This window comes from Acipenser ruthenus, chromosome 14, assembly GCF_902713425.1.
Source record: "Acipenser ruthenus chromosome 14, fAciRut3.2 maternal haplotype, whole genome shotgun sequence".
In the NCBI taxonomy this organism is placed as follows: domain Eukaryota; kingdom Metazoa; phylum Chordata; class Actinopteri; order Acipenseriformes; family Acipenseridae; genus Acipenser; species Acipenser ruthenus.
In genome coordinates, this window is record NC_081202.1 from 30,579,814 (window position 1) to 30,600,291 (window position 20,478).

The following is a 20,478-nucleotide window of genomic DNA, read 5'->3' on the forward strand; positions in this document are numbered from 1 at the left end:
AGTGTGTGGTTGCTATTTGCTTTTGTTGCAAACTTTCAGTGCATATTATGAGACTAAATACTGCAGGTTACTGGATGACCATATTATAATTTCCAGCAATGCTGGCCTGCTGGTTTGACGTGTTCAGAGCTGGTGGTAGTTGTGCTGCTTTTCAGTTGGTCACTGGTTCAGGAGACTAGGCTGGTTGAAGAACTTGTTATGCAGTTTTAAGAATAAAATAATCAATTTAAAGTTCCCTTACAATACAATTCTAAAGTCAAGTGATTGTTATAACTACAGGCCTTAAATGTGTAATTGCTTATTATTTTGGTCAAGTGGTCATGAGGGACTCTGCTCCATTACATTGCTATACATTATTACTATATACCAGCTCGGTATCACATACAGAAAGAAATGTGTGTTCTAATTCCAAACCAAAAATACACATATTTTGTATATTTGTACTTTGTTCATATATTTTTTTCTTTTGTTTTTTTGTGACACCCAATTGCACTGAACAGTTTAAATGTAGCATAAGGTCATAAATAAGTTCACAAACGATAACTTTGTTTGCAGGGATCATGGAACAAATAGAACACAATCAGAAAATAACTACATGTTCTGAACGCAAGCATCTGTTTTGTGTCAGGAAAGTAAATCTCATCGCGGTAGCTTTTTCGAACACTTAGAATAATTTATTCTAAAATGTAAACGCTGTTCCGATCTGTCAAGAGTATGTGGCGTTTGCTAATGTGTTCACTCTCCTTCGCAGTTCACCTCATCTGAACTTTAATACTCTTCGTCTTTAACAGCAGCTGCTATAGTCTAGTGCCGATTAAAGACGCTGCTAAAGCTGTGGTGATACAGACTAAAACTAAAGCTATTCTTACAGAAAGCCTGACCTCCAGACAGAAAAAAGCCCTTCGTTGTTCTGTGTGTCTGGTAGCGTCCCTGCATTCCTGGGGTTGTGCTAGGTTCGCTGTCGCTGAGCGGTGGGAGCGAGGGGACGGTACAAATAGCTGCTTTCACTCTTGTTGTGACAGACGAACAAAAGTAACCGAGGTAATGGAATCGGCTCTGAAGAATGACCCTGTCTGTACTGCCTGGAGATCTGGGCGGATACCAGTTTAGGTTTCTGATATCGATTTTGAACTTGGAAACGGAACCAACACAGACTTTGTTTTCTGTTTACATTAGCTTTAGCATTAGCTATACAGAAAAGACGGTTGGAGTAAAACTGCAATATCATTTAAACATAGAAGCTGTACAGTACTTGAGTGTTTTGGGGACAAGTACTGCACTATATTAAAAGTAAGTTTTGCATTTATTATTCTGTACATATTATTAATTTTCGTCTGTGTGCGATAAATCACTATCTAGAATTGCAACGTATTTGAAACCTAGGGATGCTTTAATTTAATAAATGGAATATTTCACTTGTTATTTATTTATTTATTTATTTATTTATTTATTATTATTATTATTATTATTATTATTATTATTATTATTATTATTATTATTATTATTAACGATGTTGAACAAAGCGTCGAGTGCGGGTAGGCCTACATTTAACTAAAGGACTGAAACATTAATGACATCTTAAACGCACATTGCAGCTGTTAAGCATTTAACTTGTACAACTGCAGCACAGCATAATCCCGTCCACGAATACAACATTTATGTTAAATAAAATGCAGGTTAAATATACTCTAATTCTGCTGTAATATTTGTTTGCCCAATAATGGTATTCACATTCTATATTCTGTTATATTTTTCAACCATTTAAATTTATGATTTACAAATTGTAAAAAAAATCCTACTGTAATCACGTTTAGCTTGTCTGTTTACCAAAAGCATTAAATATAATATATATTGCTTTTTATATAATATATTTTAAAAAGTTATAAAGTTCGGTACATTTTGTTATCAGTGTTTTGGGGTTTCAGCCCCGGGAAATATTACAGCGGTTAAATTACATTTATGTCAAAGCTGCCGACTAAACTTGACTTCATGAGCACTGAGTTGGCTATACTGTAAACCAATTGTTTAGTAAACACACATTTTAGTAGTATAAGCCGTTTATTTATTTATTTATTTATTTGGTAACACTTGTTTTCCGTGCGTCTGAAGTATATTCTCAAATATTAAACAGTGGCCTGTTTAAAATCTGTTACATTTAAAGGTATGTTTTGTGAATTGTGTTTGCATTCATTTCAAAGACAGTACAATAAATATAAATACATACAATACAATAAGTGCATTTGTGCAGTAGTGCAGTAGCTATGAATACCTCTTTAGGGAGATTATTTTATGAAAATGTAGTTTTAGTTACAGTACGTTCTTGTTATTAATTGAAGAATAATCTTACCTAAATATAACTTCTATTTTTTTTTATTTGTTCTTTTAATTCATTGATTTGTTTCTTTTTTATTGATGAATAATATCTGTCTCTTAGGAAAGCTTTGAGTTTCCCCCAAAATGTCAGGGGACACGGAAGGATGTTTATTAATTGGCAGAAATTATTTAATTTCTTTATCTGTAAAACCTGTATCTTTAATTAGGGAAATGTTAAATCTCCAGCATGATTGTCTTTTATGTATTGATGATGATGGTGAAAATAATATAGACATTGGAGCACAGTCTGATATATGAATTGCATCAATCTTAGAACTTAGCACATCTTTAATAACAGATTTTGAAGTTAAAATCATGGCAATTCTGGAAAAGGATTTGACAGTGTAAATATAATCTATTCCCATCTGATTAAGTAATCTGCAGACATCAGTTAAACCCAATTACCTAACGCGCTAGAGGATCTTGAAAGATTTGTTGTGCTTTTATTTATCTATCTAGTTGTTCATCCAAAACTATCTTCCCACAAATAGAGGGACCGAATTCCATTCAGCACCCCCTACCTTAATCTTGATTGCTATGATCCTTCCCGCTTCATCTTGAGTTGTATCACCTAGATTAAAATTAACTATTTTGTGAATTTAAATGATAACTCCTCTAGATTTAGAATTCAGAATTCCCTATTATTATTATTATTATTATTATTATTATTATTATTATTATTATTATTATTATTATTTAAATGCATTTTGTTTGTGCTGTTGTTTTGGGTTGGCAGGGAAAGGTTAATTGCCTCCCCTGCCAAAGATGTGTGGCAGCACAGCAGGGTAGAAGCCCTGCCAGTGCATGGGTGTGTATATGTGGGGAGTATTAGGTGGCAGGGAGGGAGTTAAAATCCTCCCTGCAAACACACATGGGAATGTGGCTGGAGCCGTCAATTGAATAAATGTTTAAATTAGAGGTCGGCACGGGTACCCAGGTACTCGTCGGGTTTTAAATTACCCGACGTTACTCAGGTCTCTTTTTACTACCTGGGTATCTATTTATTAATTTGAGAATTTAAAGAAAATGTAGAAAATATGACAATATAGTTGTAAGTGCGGGCCTCTGGCTGGCGTAATAAAGACAACATTAAAACTTAACTGACAGAGTATCAATGTTTTACAGAAAACAATAACACACAGCGAGCGGCAAGTACACCTCAATAATAATAATTATAATAACTGCGGCGACTGTTCTTCTCAGGAACTAAATCGGAAAGAAAACAACATAACATGGTTTATGTCAGTGATAGCTCTGTGATCCATTAATAATAACCATGTGGGTTTATGGCAAAGTGGTTAACAGTGTGCAGGTGATAAATAATCAGACAAACAACAATAATCCAGGTGCAATGAAGGCTTAACTGTATAATACAATGCCTGATGGCTAACAGTGCGTGCTCTAGGGCTCGTGGTGAATACAGTTCTTTAGTGACAACAAAAGTGCAGTGTTGTTGATCCGGGTTTAGTGCTGGCCTTTGGCGACAGCCCCGGATCATGTTAGCCGTCCAAATAACAAACAAAACACTCATGTTTCACAGCACAGGTTCTCCTTCTGGTCATTTAACGTAACTATTCACAAAGGAACAGATCACATCACTACATCCCCTTTGTATAACGTCACCCATGACCCCTTGCTCCTCCAGTCCGCGGATGCCACGCCATTTCCCGTCCGGGTCATTGAGTTCAGGTACCATAGCTTTGCCCCTTTTCTAGATGGCCGACTTCCACCTAACCCTGGGAATAAACTGTAGTGCCATTTAGTCCAGGGTATTCTGTTCCCTTTATGCAGCTGCCTCGCAGGTCGGGAGGGAGATCTAACACCAAGAATCATTCGATCTCTGTCACAGGCTTCCAATACGGAATGCTTTACCTTCATTGCGCAGATATAGTTTCTTACCAAAATATCAAATAAGTAGCCTTTATTTAAAAATAAATAAGCAAATAAATAAAATAAAAAAAAAATAATGTGGAGCACATTAAGTAAGTGTGCTTCCTCCTTTGAATGAAATATTTCCTTGGCTTGGATGCCATTGTTATGTATTCACAAGACAGAATTTAGTGGATCAGGAATGGCACTTTATTGTTACAACCAAACAGACGCACATGTCCCACTAACTCTTTTGCAACTGATGTCAAAACCCAGCTGGCAGCTATTGCGACAGTCCATAACATAATAGCAGTGCTGTACTACTGCATTGGTTTTAAAACTGAACATAACAGCCATGTTAACAACAACAACAACAACAGCAGCAGAATATGGCCAATATATGTCACAAAGAATCCTGCTGCATGAAGTGCATTTAACATTAATAACTATTTAAACAGAGATTATTATTATTATTATTATTATTATTATTATTATTATTATTATTATTATTATTATTATTTTTATGTTGATGTTTCCAGTACTGAAAAAGGTTACACAAGTCTACAGATCTGAAGGGACTAAATGTATGTGTACTATATATATATATATATATATATATATATATATATATATATATATATATATATATATATATTGAAAGAAAGTGTAGTCCGGAGAGAACACAGGACTACACCTCCCAGAAGGACATGGGCTGAAAAGCCCTAATTTAATTGTTTTATTGTTTAATAATCACCTGCACCTGGCTAATATTGTAAATTAGAGCCAGGTGCAGGGTATTTAAAGAAAGCAGTCTGTTCAGTGCTGCTGTGTGCAGGGCCTGGTTGATAGTGTTTTCAACTGTAAAATACAAAAGGTACTGTGAAACCTTTTTGTTGTGTTTGTGTTGAACTGTGTTTTTGTTTCAGCCGGTAAACAGCTTAGCTGTCTGGCTTTGTTAGAGTAGGTTCCTGGTGAATGTTTAGTTAGTGCTCCGAAGGAGCTAGGTGTTTGTTTTGTTTTATTTATTTTGTATAATTAAAAGTGCGCGTCGGCGCTTATTCTTTCAAATTCTGTGTTTTGGGTTGTGATTTGGAAGGGAAAAGAACCCAAGCGAGCCTGTGTGGCGAATCTCTGGGTCACAGTATATATATATATATATATATATATATATATATATATATATATATATATATATATCTATATATATATATATATATCTATATATATATATATATATATATATATATATATATATATATATATATGTATATATGTACTGTGCTCCCTTGAGAAAGATATGTATAACATATCGAAACGTTGGGCAGCTGGCTCTTTGAGCTAATATATAATATATACAGTGCTTTGCATAAGTATTCACCCCCCTTGGACTTTTCCACATTTTGTAGTGTTACAACCTGGAATTAAAATTGATTTAATTAGGATTTTTTGTCACTGATCTACACAAAATAGTCCATAATGTCGAAGTGGGGAAAAAAAATCTACATATTTTTCAAAATTATTTACAAATAAAAAACTGAAAAGTCTTGATTGCATAAGTATTCACCCCCTTTGCTGTGACACTGTGATACTTTTGCAAGGCACTGTATATAGTATTTACATATGTATCATGCACTTAAAATCATTACCCGAAAAAGATCCGGGTACCCGGGTATTTTTCACAGCAGGTACCCAGTTCTGGATTTTCTACCCGTGCCAACCTTGTTTAAATGATTAATTAAGGCTCCAGCCACAGGTGTTAATAAAAAAAGTGCTGAAAATTAATGTTGGTGAAGGTGAGGGTTTTGTGTGCTGAGTGGGTATATAAGAAATATCGTTGGGGTTTAGGGGAGTTTTTGTGAAGCTGTGTATTGAGTATGTGAAACTGGCAGCTCGGTTTATAACTGCGGTATTTTAAAATATATATTCTGTTTTGTTTAAAGTGTTTGTTTGACCCTTGAACCTGTTTGTTTTGTTTTGTTTATGATTTATATTTAAATAACTGGCACATTTGCGTCTCAACCCTGCAGTACTGAGAGTCTGTGTGTATTCTGGTCTGGCGACGTCGCCACCAAGCCACCCATCTCTTTTTAGTTTTGTAGTTTCATTATTAAAGATGCAATTCTTGAATTAAAGCAACGTCACAATTTTGTCTAGAGAAAGAAGAACCTCATTTCTTTAAACGGGATTCTGAAAATCCTTAACATTCCATGTAACTATCTTAATAGAAGAGTTGGAATTGCAGGTAGTCGTATACAGTTGACTCTGCATGATTGCATGGGCTTGGAACGGGTGTGAGTTAATGCACATAACCGGAGTGTGCACATAACCATAGTGAGGGAATACAACGGGATACAATGACAATATGTCTATACGTACATGTATATATGACTTGTTTTGAACAGATTAATAACTTTCTTTTTCCCTTATTATGCAATTATTCAAATTACAATTAAATGTAAAAAGGACTTTGGGACCGCACAGTTTAATGCAATTAATTGAATTATGCATTTAGCCGATATGCATTTATCCGTATCATACAGTCATAGCAAATGATGCACTAAAAAACGGGACCAGCTGCATACAATGCAATCAAGCAATTTATGCAGTTATCCAATATGCAAATAAGTGGAGTCGACTGTATATTTAAAATTAGGGATGTACCAGTAGCCAGGGCCGCCGTCAGGGGGGGACAACCCTGACAGTTGTCCTGGGCCCGGGCCTGGCCAGCGGCCCCCCTCCCCCGGGCCAAGATGTTTTGCTTCTAAATAATACCATTAGATTTAAATATTGTCGTTGTTATCGTCGTTGGAATCTGACACTGCTCAGTCAATGGCACCGCAAGAAAAAGAGAAAAGCGCAGCAACAGACGATCCTCAGGATGCCATGAGTAGTAGTATCACCTGTGCGGACATAAGCACTCAGTTGGACTCTGACACTGCTCAATCACCCGCAACGCAAGAAAAAGAAAAATACTCATCCCCAGACCATCCCCATACAACAGCGACTGTCCTGTGTTTCACAGATGTCCCAGGTATGTGGCCAGAGAGAATAACTGATATTGAGAGGCAAAATTTCGTCAGGTGTTATCAAACAAGCCAGGCTGACCTTATGGAATTAGCTAAATATATGCCATTAGATTCTGATGGTCGGTCATTCCCCGAGTATCTTCTGTATTCAAAATCGCCAAATGGCCGGGAGAAGGTAAGGAGAGATTGGTTAGCGTTGAGCAAGATTACAGGAGCCGTATTTTGTATCCCTTGTTTGCTGTTTTCTAATGAGCTGGGGGAAAAAAATCGTCTAGCACACTGTACAGAAAAGAAGGGTACAATACAGCAACTGGAAAGTGGCGCAAATTATACAACAAACTTCCCGAGCATGAGAGGAGTGGGCAGCACCAGCATTGTTACTGGAAATGGAGAAACCTGCAGCAGGCTTTGCAAGGTAGAGGGATCGATAGCCAGCTTTAGAAGAAAATACAATCACATACAAAAGAACAGAGCTTTACAAGAGAGACTTTTGGATGTAATGTTGTTTCTAGCATCTAGAAATTTGTCATTTCGAGGAAGCAGTTTATTTCTTAGCAGACGCCCTTATCCAGGACGACTTACAATTGTTACAAGATATCCATTATTTTTACATACAATTCCCCATTTATACAGTTGGGTTTTTACTGGAGCAATCTAGGTAAAGTACCTTGCTCAAGGGTACAGCAGCAGTGTCCCCCATCTGGGATTGAACCCACGACCCTCTGGTCAAGAGTCCAGAGCCCTGACCACTACTCCACACTGCTGCACCTACACTCCACACTGCTGCCCCACAATTAACGATGTTCACAATGGCAATTTCTTGGGTGTACTTGAACTAATATTGCACTAATATCACCCCGTTATGCATGATCACTTACAAAGGGTAAAACAAAGTCAAGAAAAGGGAGAGAAAATGCAAGCTCATTATCTATCCTGGGAAAGTCAGAACGAATTTATTGAATTATGTGGTCAGCATGTTTTGAACACGATTCTGACAGAGAGGAGTGAATCTATTTATTTTTCTGCGATATGTGACGCTACTCCAGACATCTCCCATACAGAACAAAATGTACTTATCCTAAGATATGTGCATAATGATAAAGAAGCCGCAGAATGGAAAATTAATGAACGTTTTATTGAGTTTATTGATTTTGCAAAAAAGAGTGGGCAGGAAATTGCAGAAATGCTGCTACAAGTATTGCAAAAACATGACATTGACATCGCTGATTGCAGAGGACAAGGTTTTGACAACGGAGCCAATATGTCCAGAAAAGTAAGGGGTGTACAAGCTCGTATCAGTGAAAAAAACCCACTTGCTACATACTCTCCTTGTGCTTCTCATTCACTGAATCTGGCTGGAGTGCATGCTGTTGAAACGTGCCCCGAAATAGCTACTTTTTTTGGCTGTATAAATCGTCTATACGTTCTTTTCAGAGGCAGTCCAGAAAGATGGGCTGTTTTAAAAGAAAAAACAAGTTGTTCTCTACATCATTTGAGCGAAACCAGGTGGAGTGCTTGAATCGAAGCAATTCGCCCTGTTGCAAAACACCTTCCCAGCATTATTGCAAGTCTAGATAGCACCATTGAATCTAGCAAACTGTCTAATGAAGCTATGTCCAAAGCAAAAGGTCTGAAAAGCTACTTCAAGTCTTTCACTGCAATTGTGCTTGCCACGTTCTGGGTTAAAGTTCTACAGAGTTTTGAAGAGAAAAACTCGCTTCTTCAATCTGCGGGGATTTTGTTAGACACAGAAGCAGCCAACATAAACGATCTACAAAAGGAGATGATGTTTTTGAGAAACGAGTGGAATGCCATTCTTTCTGAGGCTAAAATAGTGGCAAGTCAAATGGACATAACCCCTGTATTTAATTACGAATTAAACCGGCAAAGAAAGCGCAAGCGATTTCTCAACGAAACTGCAAACGATGTTACAAGTGAAAGTACAGAGACTACGTTTCACAATACAGTGTATTATGTGGCAGTGGACAGCATCATCAGTCAGTTAAGCAGTCGATTTCAGTCCATTAGGGCTATCTGTGATGACTTTGCGGCAATTCTGAAGTTTAGGAGCATGAATGCTGAAGACATCAATATGTCATGTGCAAAGCTAGTCAGTAAGTATTCACAGGATCTGACAAATGGTTTGGTTAGTGAAGTTCACCATCTGAATAAAATCTATTGCGCCACATTTGAAAACAATTTAAGGCCTTTGGACCTTCTGAATGCAATATACCAAATGAAACTGCAAAGTATTTTTGAGGAAATTTGCATCGCCATAAGGATTTTCTGCACACTACCTGTGACGGTTGCTGAGGGAGAAAGAGCATTCAGCAAACTCAAAATTATCAAAAATTATCTCCGATCAACTATGTGTCAGGACCGATTAAACAACTTGGCCATTCTGTCAATCGAATGCGAACTTGCTGGCAAAATTGACTTCAAAGACATCATTCAGGACTTTGCGAATAAGAAGGCACGGCGGTGTGTTCTGTAATTGACAAGGCATGAGACAGGACAAATATACAGGTAGGAATAGTTAATTATTATTATTCATGCATGAGACTATTACATTTTGTGGCATTGCAACAAAATGAAAATAAATGCTTCAGAAGTTAAATTACAATTAAATGAAATGAAATTAAATTAAATTAAATTATGTCCATGCGCGCACGGTGCACTAGCTGAATTGAGAGGGGGGCCCTCTCATAGGACTTGTCCCGGGCCCCATAGTTCCTGGCTGCGGCCCTGCCAGTAGCTAATGGGTTGTATCGTTTAAAGCGAAAGAGTGTTTATGCCATAATATCACCAGCTTCCATATCACATTTTCTTTATCACAAAACCAAAACTAGCCAAACTAGCGAAAGGGGCGGAGAGAATTTTTGCAGGAGTAGGAGGGACCAAAACAGCTGTTGACCAATCCCCAGCCAGTATTTGTGGCATTCTGAGGGGGCGGAAACCTAGGACTATATAAAGAAGGATAGGACAGTCAATCCCGTGATGCAGTTTGCTACTCAATTACAGGCGCCATTTGTGGCGCCCACTCAGTACTGAATACATTGCGGCGATGCTGTGTTGCAGCACCAGGATATACCGGTATTTTTTAAAATAACAATACAAAATATCGTTAATATAAAGTGACTGACTGTTATTTATGTGAATTAATGCTTGATTATGTCAAGAAACATTTTGCCAGGCCAAGCGTGAACACGTTAAAAGCATTGCGAGTGTACTGTTGAAGTGCTCTACGGGCTCCAGAAATGCTCCACTGTTTACTAACTCCACCCACTTGTGACATCATTTTCCTATCCTTCTTTGTATAGTCCTGGTTTAATTTTTATTGTGTAAAATATTAAAAAATACAGACGCGAGTTTGAAAGAAAACACACACACACGCACACACACTTGGCAATTACCTTGTTTCCACGACGTTTACATCATCGTGCTGCATTGTTCTGTCACTGTTATGAAAGCGTGCCACATTGTTTTCATGATTTTTGTAAAAATCCATACCGTGCCCTGGCTTGTGGCAGCACCATGCAATGCCAGCATCCTCATACCCGACTGGCACGGTGCCAGAGCCCTGTTGTGCACAAGGCTGTATAGTAACTGCACAAGAACGAAGATTTTTTTTTTTTTAAAAAAAAAGGTTAACAAAGAAACTCTGTGCGAGTATTATAAAATTAAAATGCTGATTTAAAAAAAAAAAAAAAACTTGGGGTGAATAGAACATCCAAAAACCAACGTAACACTGTCGCCAGGACCAGTACCGGTACATATTGTGTACAATAAGAAGTCAAATGAAATGCTATCCAGGGCCGTGAAGAAAAAAAAAATAAGTTGATTGCAGATTTTTTTTTTAAACGGGCAGAGTCTGGTATTTTATTATTATTATTATTATTATTATTATTATTATTATTATTATTATTATTATTATTATTATTACTTCTGTTGAAAACCCAAAGCAAATTTAAAAACTTGATGCTCCTGAGAGGACCTTTTATAGGTATTACGTAATTTTGTTATCTACACAGATTTATATACGGTCCGAGGGGACCGCTTGGCATGCTGACACGGTATAGCCAAAATGAGCTCCCTTGAACTGGAACGGTGGGCTTCATAATGTTTCTGTGTAGGCCAACATGTTGAAGTACTTTACGAGAGTAACCAAATGTTTAAAACTAAAAGTTAATATCTTTAAAGTGGTTAAAACATTCATACGTTCTTTATTAGTATTCTAGTTTGTTTACATTTGTTAGCCTTGAGTTTGATCGAAGTTCAATGTAATGGAGCTCTGTGCCATGAATAATGAATAATTTGAACAGAGGTAGGTATCTTCTAATTCTAATATTCAGCGCATCTTTAATTTATCTCAGTTTTTTTAAAATGGACTCATTTTGTTTCTCCTCGTCGTTGGTGCCATTACTGCCCTTGTCCGGAGAGATGGTTTTAAACAACCTTTTCTTTGATTCTTTAAGATGAATGGTGGTAATTGAAAGGATTAAATATACAATTTAGACCAAATTGACAGGAGCTCCAGACTTGTGTCCTCCTCTCAAACCGCATCACATGACCCCTTTAAAGATGTATGTTTAATTCACACCTTCAGAACACATTAGACAACCCTAGAATATTAATGTTACAGTGATGTAGATTTATATATTTTATACATTTATATAAAGTTGTAGTCAAAATTTTACATACCCCAGTGGAAATTTACAATTTCTAGAAATTTCTCAAACAAATAATATAGGAAAAATATTTTGTAGCAAAAGTTTTACTTTTGTGGATGAGGAAACAAAGTTACAAGAGGTAGATGTCTAAAATTATTTATTTCAGCAGTTTTTTTCAAAACTCAAAAAATGGTAAGTCAAAAGTATTCATACCCTGACAAAGAAAATGAAATTAATAGCTAGTTGAGTCACCTTTAGCAATAATAGCCTCTTTTAAACGATTAGGATATTTGTCAATGAGTTTTTGGCATGATTCTTTAGTGATTTTTGACCATTCTTCAATGCAAAATTGTTCCAGTTCATTCAAATTCCGAGGACTTCTCTTGTGCACAGTCTTCTTCAACTCATACCAAAGATTTTCAATCGGATTTAGATCGGGACTAGGCCATTCCAGAGCCTTGATTTTATTCTTCTTTAACCATTCTGAAGTTTTGTAGTGGAGGGTTTCAGATGATTGGCCAATATGTTTTGGTATGCTATGGAATCCATTTTACCATGTATTGGAACTAAACTAAATGTCCAGTGCCATTAGAGGAAAAACAGCCCCATAGAAGGATATTACCACCTCCATGCTTGACAGTAGGTATGGTGTTCTTTTCTTTGTAAGCCTCACCAGACTTTCTCCAAACGTAACGACTATCATCGTGACCAAATAGCTCGATTTTTGTTTCATCACGTCACAAAACCTTTGACCAGAACTCATATCCATCATTCAAATGCTGTTTTGCAAACTTTAAGCGATTGTCCTTGTGACGTTTTCCTAAGAGTGGCTTTTTCCTTGGCCTGCGACCATTGAGACCTTCACCATGCAATACTCAACCTATGGTTGAAATGGAAACCCCAGTCCCACTTACAGCCAATTCACTTTAAATATCTTTGGAAGTCAATCTCAGATTGTTAGTAATCTTCCTCGCAATTCTTCTACTTGTTCTTGGTGAAAGAACCTTCTTTCTTCCAGTACCATGAGTCTTGTACTTCTTGATAATAGAAACAATATTTGAAATTGGGATACTCAAATGCTTGGAAATCGTCTTGTATCTTTCTCCAGCTTTATTATTATTTGTTTATTTAGCAGACGCCTTTATCCAATGCGACTTACAGAGACTAGGGTTTGTGAACTATGCATCAGCTGCAGAGTCACTTACAATTACGTCTCACCTGAAAGACGGAGCACAAGGAGGTTAAGTGATTTGCTCAGGGTCACACAATGAGTCAGTGGCTGAGGTGGGATTTGAACCGGAGACCTCCTGGTTACAAGCCCTTTTCTTTAACCACTGGACCACACAGCCTCCTTATGACAAAAGGCTCTTTACTTTTTCCCATATTTACTTATTGCTAATGACAACAATCATCCTATGCCGAACATACTTATACTCTCCAAGAATGTTCACCTATAATCCAGCATTTTCTAGACTTTTCTAGAATTAAATTGCATGTCAGCTAGAAATTTCTCAAAAACAAAGAATTTTAGGAAAAATATTTTGTAGCAAAAGTTTTGCTTTTGTGGATGAGGGAAAAAAAGTTACAAGAAAAGATATCTACTGTTATTTATTTCATCAAATTTTTTTCCCGCTAAATTCCACAAACGCTAATTCAAAAGTATTCATACCCTTTGATGCTATGATAGTATTCTACAAGGTGCTGGTCAAATACATCAGATTTACAGAGTTTCCACTTTTTTTTATTCGCTCTAAACAAGTTCCTGTTATGTTTTGTTTCTGCTTTTGTCTCTGCGGGCAACTGTAAACTGTCTCCGCCCTTTAGACACTAAATGCCCCTCTCTGTGACTCAGATGAAAAAACTATCAGGAAATGAGCACCAGTCCCACCCCTATCCATTGATGTGTGTTTCAAGCCTGTACTGCAAAGTACAGTGGCCCTGTAAGTCTAAAAGACGAAGTGCTTTTTTCATCGTGTTTACATGTTCGAGGTCCTACAAGCCCACTTCAGTATGATCGTGTTAACACAATCCCAGTCCTTAAAAGGCCAACACAATGTTGCCATTTGCCACTGAGCTTGCAAACCGTTCATGCAGCATTATCCTGTAGCGGTAAACGCTACAATACAGTCCAACTTTTTGAACTCCCTTCATAGCAAATATAGTCGAGTTAACACTACAGAAGGGTATTCCGCTGATTGGCTGACATGCAAGAACGGAAAAAAGCCTTAGTTGGTTGCTAGGTATCCAGTTCAGAACATTCAGACAAAGACAGGAAGAGAAAGTGAGGACTCATTTGGAGTAAAAAAGTGCCAATAATAATAATAAAGGAATGTACCTGTTTCTTAAACGAAAATATATATATTTTTAATTGCACAAGTATTGACAACCCCATTAAGAGGCACGACCCACAGTTGGAGAACCGCTGGTTTAGAATATTTGATATAGTTTTTTTTCAAACTTCAACTTTCTGTTTGTCAAGCAGGACTAAGAATGGTATTCTCTGGTATTCTGCACTTCCATATTAACATTAACATTAACAGCAAAGTTTCTCTAGCCAGTTTGTCCTTTTATGGGTACCAAAATTCCAGTTTGAAAACAAAGTCATCACATGATGCTAGTTATATTCTAGTGTCCCCTTCACATTTCCATTTGGTGAACATGTGCAAAATAAATTAATTCAGGATTGTTTTAAATGTAGGCCAAGCTCTTAAACAGTGCCAGATAATGGTAAAAGTGTAATACTGTGTACTGATAAATACCAAGTAATAATTCAGATAGCAAGGATTGCCGCTGAGAGCAACTGAATAGACCCCATGATGCTGTTTAGCCCACCTGTAAAAAGGAAGCAGGGTCACAACAGAAGCCTTTGGTTATGGAACTTTGGATAAAAAAAGAATGTGGCCAGATCATGAAGTTAATATGTATTGCCAAAATATGTGCAATTAAGTTTGCTGTGGTTTTCTGACTATAAATACTAAACTGTATTTAGGGGAGGGGTCTGGTCCCAAGTTTGGTGGTCTCAGGAGCCCTGGTGAACATTATTCATATCACAAAACCAGCTGAAAAGAAATATATAGTAGTAATAAAAAATCTTATAATTGAGTGTTCAAGTATCTTTGGGGAATGTAAGCAAGGGTTCCTATAATCAGTACTGTGTGTGATATTGCTGGTTTGAATCATGCAGCCTAACTGAGTGTACCCATATACTGCAAAGCAGCATTTGGAAGTAGGCTGCTTCAATACAGAGGTTTAAAATGGCAGCCATGCTGCTTGTTATCAGCAACTTGTTGGTTACTGCCCGTTACAGAAAAGCAATACTGTACAAACAGTCGATTTTAACACTTGTTGGCAAAGCGCTATTCAATTTTAGGAGTTACAAGACACATGTTCCTGACCTCCCCTGGGTTGTTAACTCAGAGATTATGTAGTGGTGGACTTGATTAAATATCACCTGCCAGTGACTGATGATTATCTTGTGTTGGAATACAACTATTTTATTTGAATCTGGTTCTATGTTTTGTGTTATACAAACCCTAAAACTAACAATGGAACAGGCTTGTGTGTACAGTTCTTAATGGCATATGATGCAGAGAATCCTTTAAAAAAAAAAAAAAAAAAAAAACTTCCGGTGTTAAATATTTCCATACAGGGTTTGTTAGAAAGTACAGGGTTCGTTTCAGGACAAGAAAATGCTTTTCTTTCCAGTGTTCCAGCGTGAATCATTTTGGAAAAATTAGCCTCTGGACTGAATTGCCCTGCATTTTGGCATGTTTCTCCACACTGTTTTATTGTCTATTTTGGCTGAACTTGCAGATCTTAGTTTTCTGCCAAGAAAACTTCAAGTCCTTTAAAGATACTGGAAATGAAGCCAGTTCCTGAGTCAACCACGTCCTGTAAGCAAATAAAATAAATCTCTGTGGAGTTCGGCCGTTCCTTCCTGTTCACTTCTCAAACCCAAAGGGAACTGGGCATTTTAAAAAGGCCTACAGTTTATATCTGCTGGATAGGACAGAGAAATATTCTTGAACTCACATTTTCAGGTTATTTGTTTTATCTGAATATTACCATTGCTGATGGGTTTTTATTTATTTATTTATTTTTTTTCTAACATTAGTGTCCCACAGGGTTAGTAGTAGGGTTATGTAGTATTTAAGTTACCTTATTACCCTATGTTTTTATATGAGCTATATAGGTGTTTCCTTTAAACTGTTATCATGTTTGGGAAGGCAATATCTTTTTTAAATTGCTGTTTTAGTTTCTGAACAGGCACAGAGCCTAAATTGTAATGAGCCATTCATTTCACAGACACAGCAGCAAGCAGAGGGAGAGGAAACTTAAACTACCTTTGGGGAATTTAAACAAACTGTCAACAAGGGCATTCGGATAAAGGAATGTATAGAAGCCTGGAAGATGGACAGAAAAGAATTGCATTTTGGTATAAAATGAAGCATGACTGCAGGATAATGAAGCATTAATCTTAATGTACAACGTGCTGTAACTTCAAACGAGTAAACAGATGAAACATCAGAAGTGTGAGGACCAGTATGCTATGCTACCCTCTCACAGTAAAACATTTTTTTTTTGTTTTCTCGTGTTAAAAAATCACACTCTGCTTTGGCAGAACGGTCCCTCTTTATCTCATTGGCAGAACTGAGAGAAAGAGTATTATTTCATTGGCCCAGTTTAAAATGGATTGCTTCTGTCGCCGGATTGTCGTGCTGTTGGGATGATGCCCACTATGCAGCATTTCCAACTGGATGAACCCCGTTTTGCGTAGGAGGAGAGAATCTCCACCTGCAATGTTTGTCTTACATTGAAGCTGTCTGCCTATCAAGAGGGGAATCATAAAGGGGGGGGGGGGGGGGTTGGGTAGAAGAAACAATGAGGAGTCTGGGTCCTGGACTTGTTCACATTATACTCACCGCACAAGGCACATTTTCAGATAGGAATAGGAAAACCTAACTCAGAACAGAAGCTTCATGAGTTGTTTAAAGAATATTTTCTTCAAAGTCTGTTTTTATGAGCAAAGTCAAGTTTGATATTCTTGAAACTGTTCTAGACTTTTGGTGGTTTCATTAACAACAGTAAAGGATATCCAACTTTATTTTATTAAAATATTTAAACAACTCAGAGAAGATTTGTTTGCCTTTGCACTTTGCTTTTAAGATGTTAAGCAATATAATGCTTCTAGCAGGCAACTCTCTGAACTTGACAATCCCATAAACTAAAGTAAAAGCAACGATTGGGCCTGTACTTATCAACTAGCAATCATTCAGTAACAATCAAGCCAGGTGAATTTAAACCGACCTCTTTGTGCAATCTGTGCTGTGTCATTGAGTTCACCTCCCCTGCCTCTGTCCCCTCCCAATGTACGCCTCATTTTAGGTTCGCCTGAGGGGGATGGGAGGACTTTACTTAGCAAAATGTCAAAACACAATCCTTACTGGCATACTGTCAACCTAATGTTGTACAGTGGGATGCTTTCTATATTTTTTTTATTGCAAGAGTTTTACTGATTGACCCTACCTACAGAGCCCCTGAATATACAGTATAACACCCAACTGCACGGGTTCCACAGTACAAAGGGTTAAACGGTCTACTTGTCTGATATCATTCTTGTAAATCAGCCTTTTTAACAATGTAAATAAAGATGAATGTCTTATCATCCTGAAACAAATATCTTACAAAACAAAAGTGGACCACTCCAAAGCAAGCTTATTCATTTTTTTAAATAGTACAGTAGTCTCAGTTGTGATAGAATAAGAGGGAAAGTAATACAAAATACGTATGTGAGCCTGAGAATGAGTGGAGCGTTTTTTTCTCTACAGGTTTTCTTTAAAAAGAATCTCTCTGTTCCATTTTTTACACTTGTACGTTTGTCTTGGACGACTGGAGAATTGACTGGACAAACACTCCCAAAGTCCTCAGTGGACCTTGGAACAAGTGCACCCTAAATATAAATTCAAAAATGTGTGTTAAATAGTGCAGTGATATGTAATGTCTGTTCACATATTGTTTTCAGAGTCTGAGGCAATATTTCAGGTATTGCTTCCAAATTCTACAAAAATGAATATTTGTTTGAGTAAGTTATTTTATATACAGTGAGTGTAGGTCGTAACCTACTCTTTTAAAAGTACAGGCTCCATCTTGGGAATCAGACACCTGTAATATCTTGTTTTATTTCTTTGGTGCCAGATACACCGGTTCTTACATATGTATGGTGTGTTTTTTTTATTTATTTTTTTTATTTTACTTGACATTTGGGGCTGAGAGCTTCTCTATCATGGAAATCACAACCAGCCAAATTGGGACAAACAAACCCTTATGACCTAAGCACGATTTGAACCCAGGCCCCCAGTGGTGAAACACGTGAGAGGCTTGTGAATGCCCCCCCAGCCCCCCCAGCCCCCCATTCCATTATAGTGCCATTTAAACAATGAATTAGTATACTGTATGCACAGTACAGTAAAATCTAGAGATGCAATAATCGATTATTGAACATCACAACTTTCGAGAGCCTTAAGTAAACATTTATTTGATCAATTAATCACCCCAGTGCCCTATTTGGAGTCTCACGCAGCTAGCTATTAGACTAAAGCTATTCCTTTTTAATAATAAAGCTTTATCAATGCATATTGTAATACTATGCTTTAAAATAACCATGTGCATGCTGTGGTTGTAGTTGAAGGCTTTTGTGAAGTCTACACATTTTTTTGCTCCTTGCTTTTGAATAATAGTGTTCTCAATGTATAGGAGCATTTATTGTATCCCATGACCCCAGTTGACACCAGGGAGCTGGAAGCAAGTATTACTGATTGTTCAAGCTAAGGTACAGCTTTGAAACTCCAAAGACAGCTGCAGGCTTCAGTTCTAGTTGTTTTAACTCAGATCATTACACTGATAGCAAACAATACAGCCTGTCCACTTTTCACTTGCAGAGTTTACCCTATGACCCAGACACCACCTTTCTGCTGCCATAGTTACCGGGACAGCCCCTGAAGAACAGGTTGAGCGGCCTTGCATGTGGCTGCTGAATTCAGGATCATTTCCCACCTCAACGCTGATTCAGCACTGTAAAGTTGATCATCTCTTAATCAGTTCAGCCCTATAAAATTACCTCTTTAAATATTTAAAGGGGCAATATATGTCACACGGCCACATTGAATGAGTTGTTTAATGTGCTTCAAAACTAATGCACAACAACTTGCAGTACACAAGTGAGAATATATTGCATAATAGTTGTTCACAGCTTTTAATAGGTCATAAAATATATACATACATACATACATACATACATACATACATACATACATACAGAGAAAACAAGATTATTCAGAAAGTTACAGTGAAACTTGATTTCTAAATACAACAGCTAGAAAGAGTATATCATTGTTGAATAGTTGCAACATGTCTTTTTTACCATTGGTTTAGGTCTGTTATTTATTTTTAGGTATTTAAACCCATGTGTAAGGTTTGAAACAGTTCCATGTGTATCTGCTGTGGGTTGATGGTTGTTGTTTTTTTTTTTCTCTCTTTGCAGCATTGACCTCCAAGGACAAATGGAAGAGGATTCCTTTGCTTTGCAATCCAGGTGAGAGTTAATTACCGGTGAGCTGTGTTTCTGCACTCTTTCCTTTCTCAACAGGCTTGCTGACTACAGCTTGATAAAAACTCATTAACATACCCAGTTAATCTGTCAGTGAGCGAGCGCTGGGTTTTTCATCGAGAGGAAGGAAGCAGCATGTGCAATGAGTCATCTCTGCAGAGCACTAGGGTTACATTTTGATTGGTATTATTATTAGCGTGAATACATAGAACAGAACATGTAGTAGGGAGCTACTTCATTGCTTCAAGATAATAACAGAGATAGATGAAATATAGAATATTAACTAATACACACAAATGATAAAAAGATAATAGATTATTTCAAAATAGATGTTGTCTAAAATGAACAAGGTAGTTGTTGATGGAAAACTGTGTGCAGGACGTGTAGGATTTGGGTTACAGTTCGAGGTGGGAATACATCTAACCTCTGCACCCACAGACGAGAATATCACCCGTCAATGAACAGCAAAGCTCAGGTCTGTAAATTAGTTAGTAGGCTGCTCTTACTGAGTCTTACTGTATTAGTTAATATGAGAAAAGGACAAACCAAATTCAGGATAGAGGGGTTTTAAAAGTAGAAGCAGTATTTTTAAAGGAATGCTAGTACTGCACTACAGTTTCTTTCTTTCTTTTTTTTTACTATTGCATATAAACAAACATACCAACAAAAGCTGAGGAAAGCACTTAAACAACATATACCCCATCCTCACACCCTGCAAATCACACCCTTCATATACCACCCCTCCCAGGCACAGAATCTAACAAGTAAGCAATGCCGTCTTGGCATTGTTGACATCTGTCCGACTCTGAGAGACCCATGAATTCCAGTATTTTCATCGTCTTCCCTGGTGTAACAATCACTCAAGCACATTTCCCTGTTTCTTACTGCTTACAAACAAAGCACACGTGCAAAATATACCTTTTATCATTATTTA

The 20,478-nt window shown here is 37.2% G+C and overlaps 1 long non-coding RNA gene across 4 annotated transcripts in view; it reads left to right on the forward strand.

Moving 5' to 3' along the window:
- The first annotated feature begins 750 nt into the window (after window positions 1-750).
- The window catches only part of LOC117419775 (uncharacterized), a 98,498-nt gene continuing 78,770 nt past the window's right edge, over window positions 751-20,478 (forward strand). Inside the window, exons 1-2 of one of the 4 annotated variants that reach the window (XR_009307295.1) lie at window positions 751-1,290; window positions 19,479-19,529. This is a non-coding gene — a long non-coding RNA (uncharacterized LOC117419775). The remainder of the gene's footprint in view (window positions 1,291-19,478; window positions 19,530-20,478) is intronic. The other 3 variants (XR_009307292.1, XR_009307293.1, XR_009307294.1) reach the window with 3 other exon arrangements.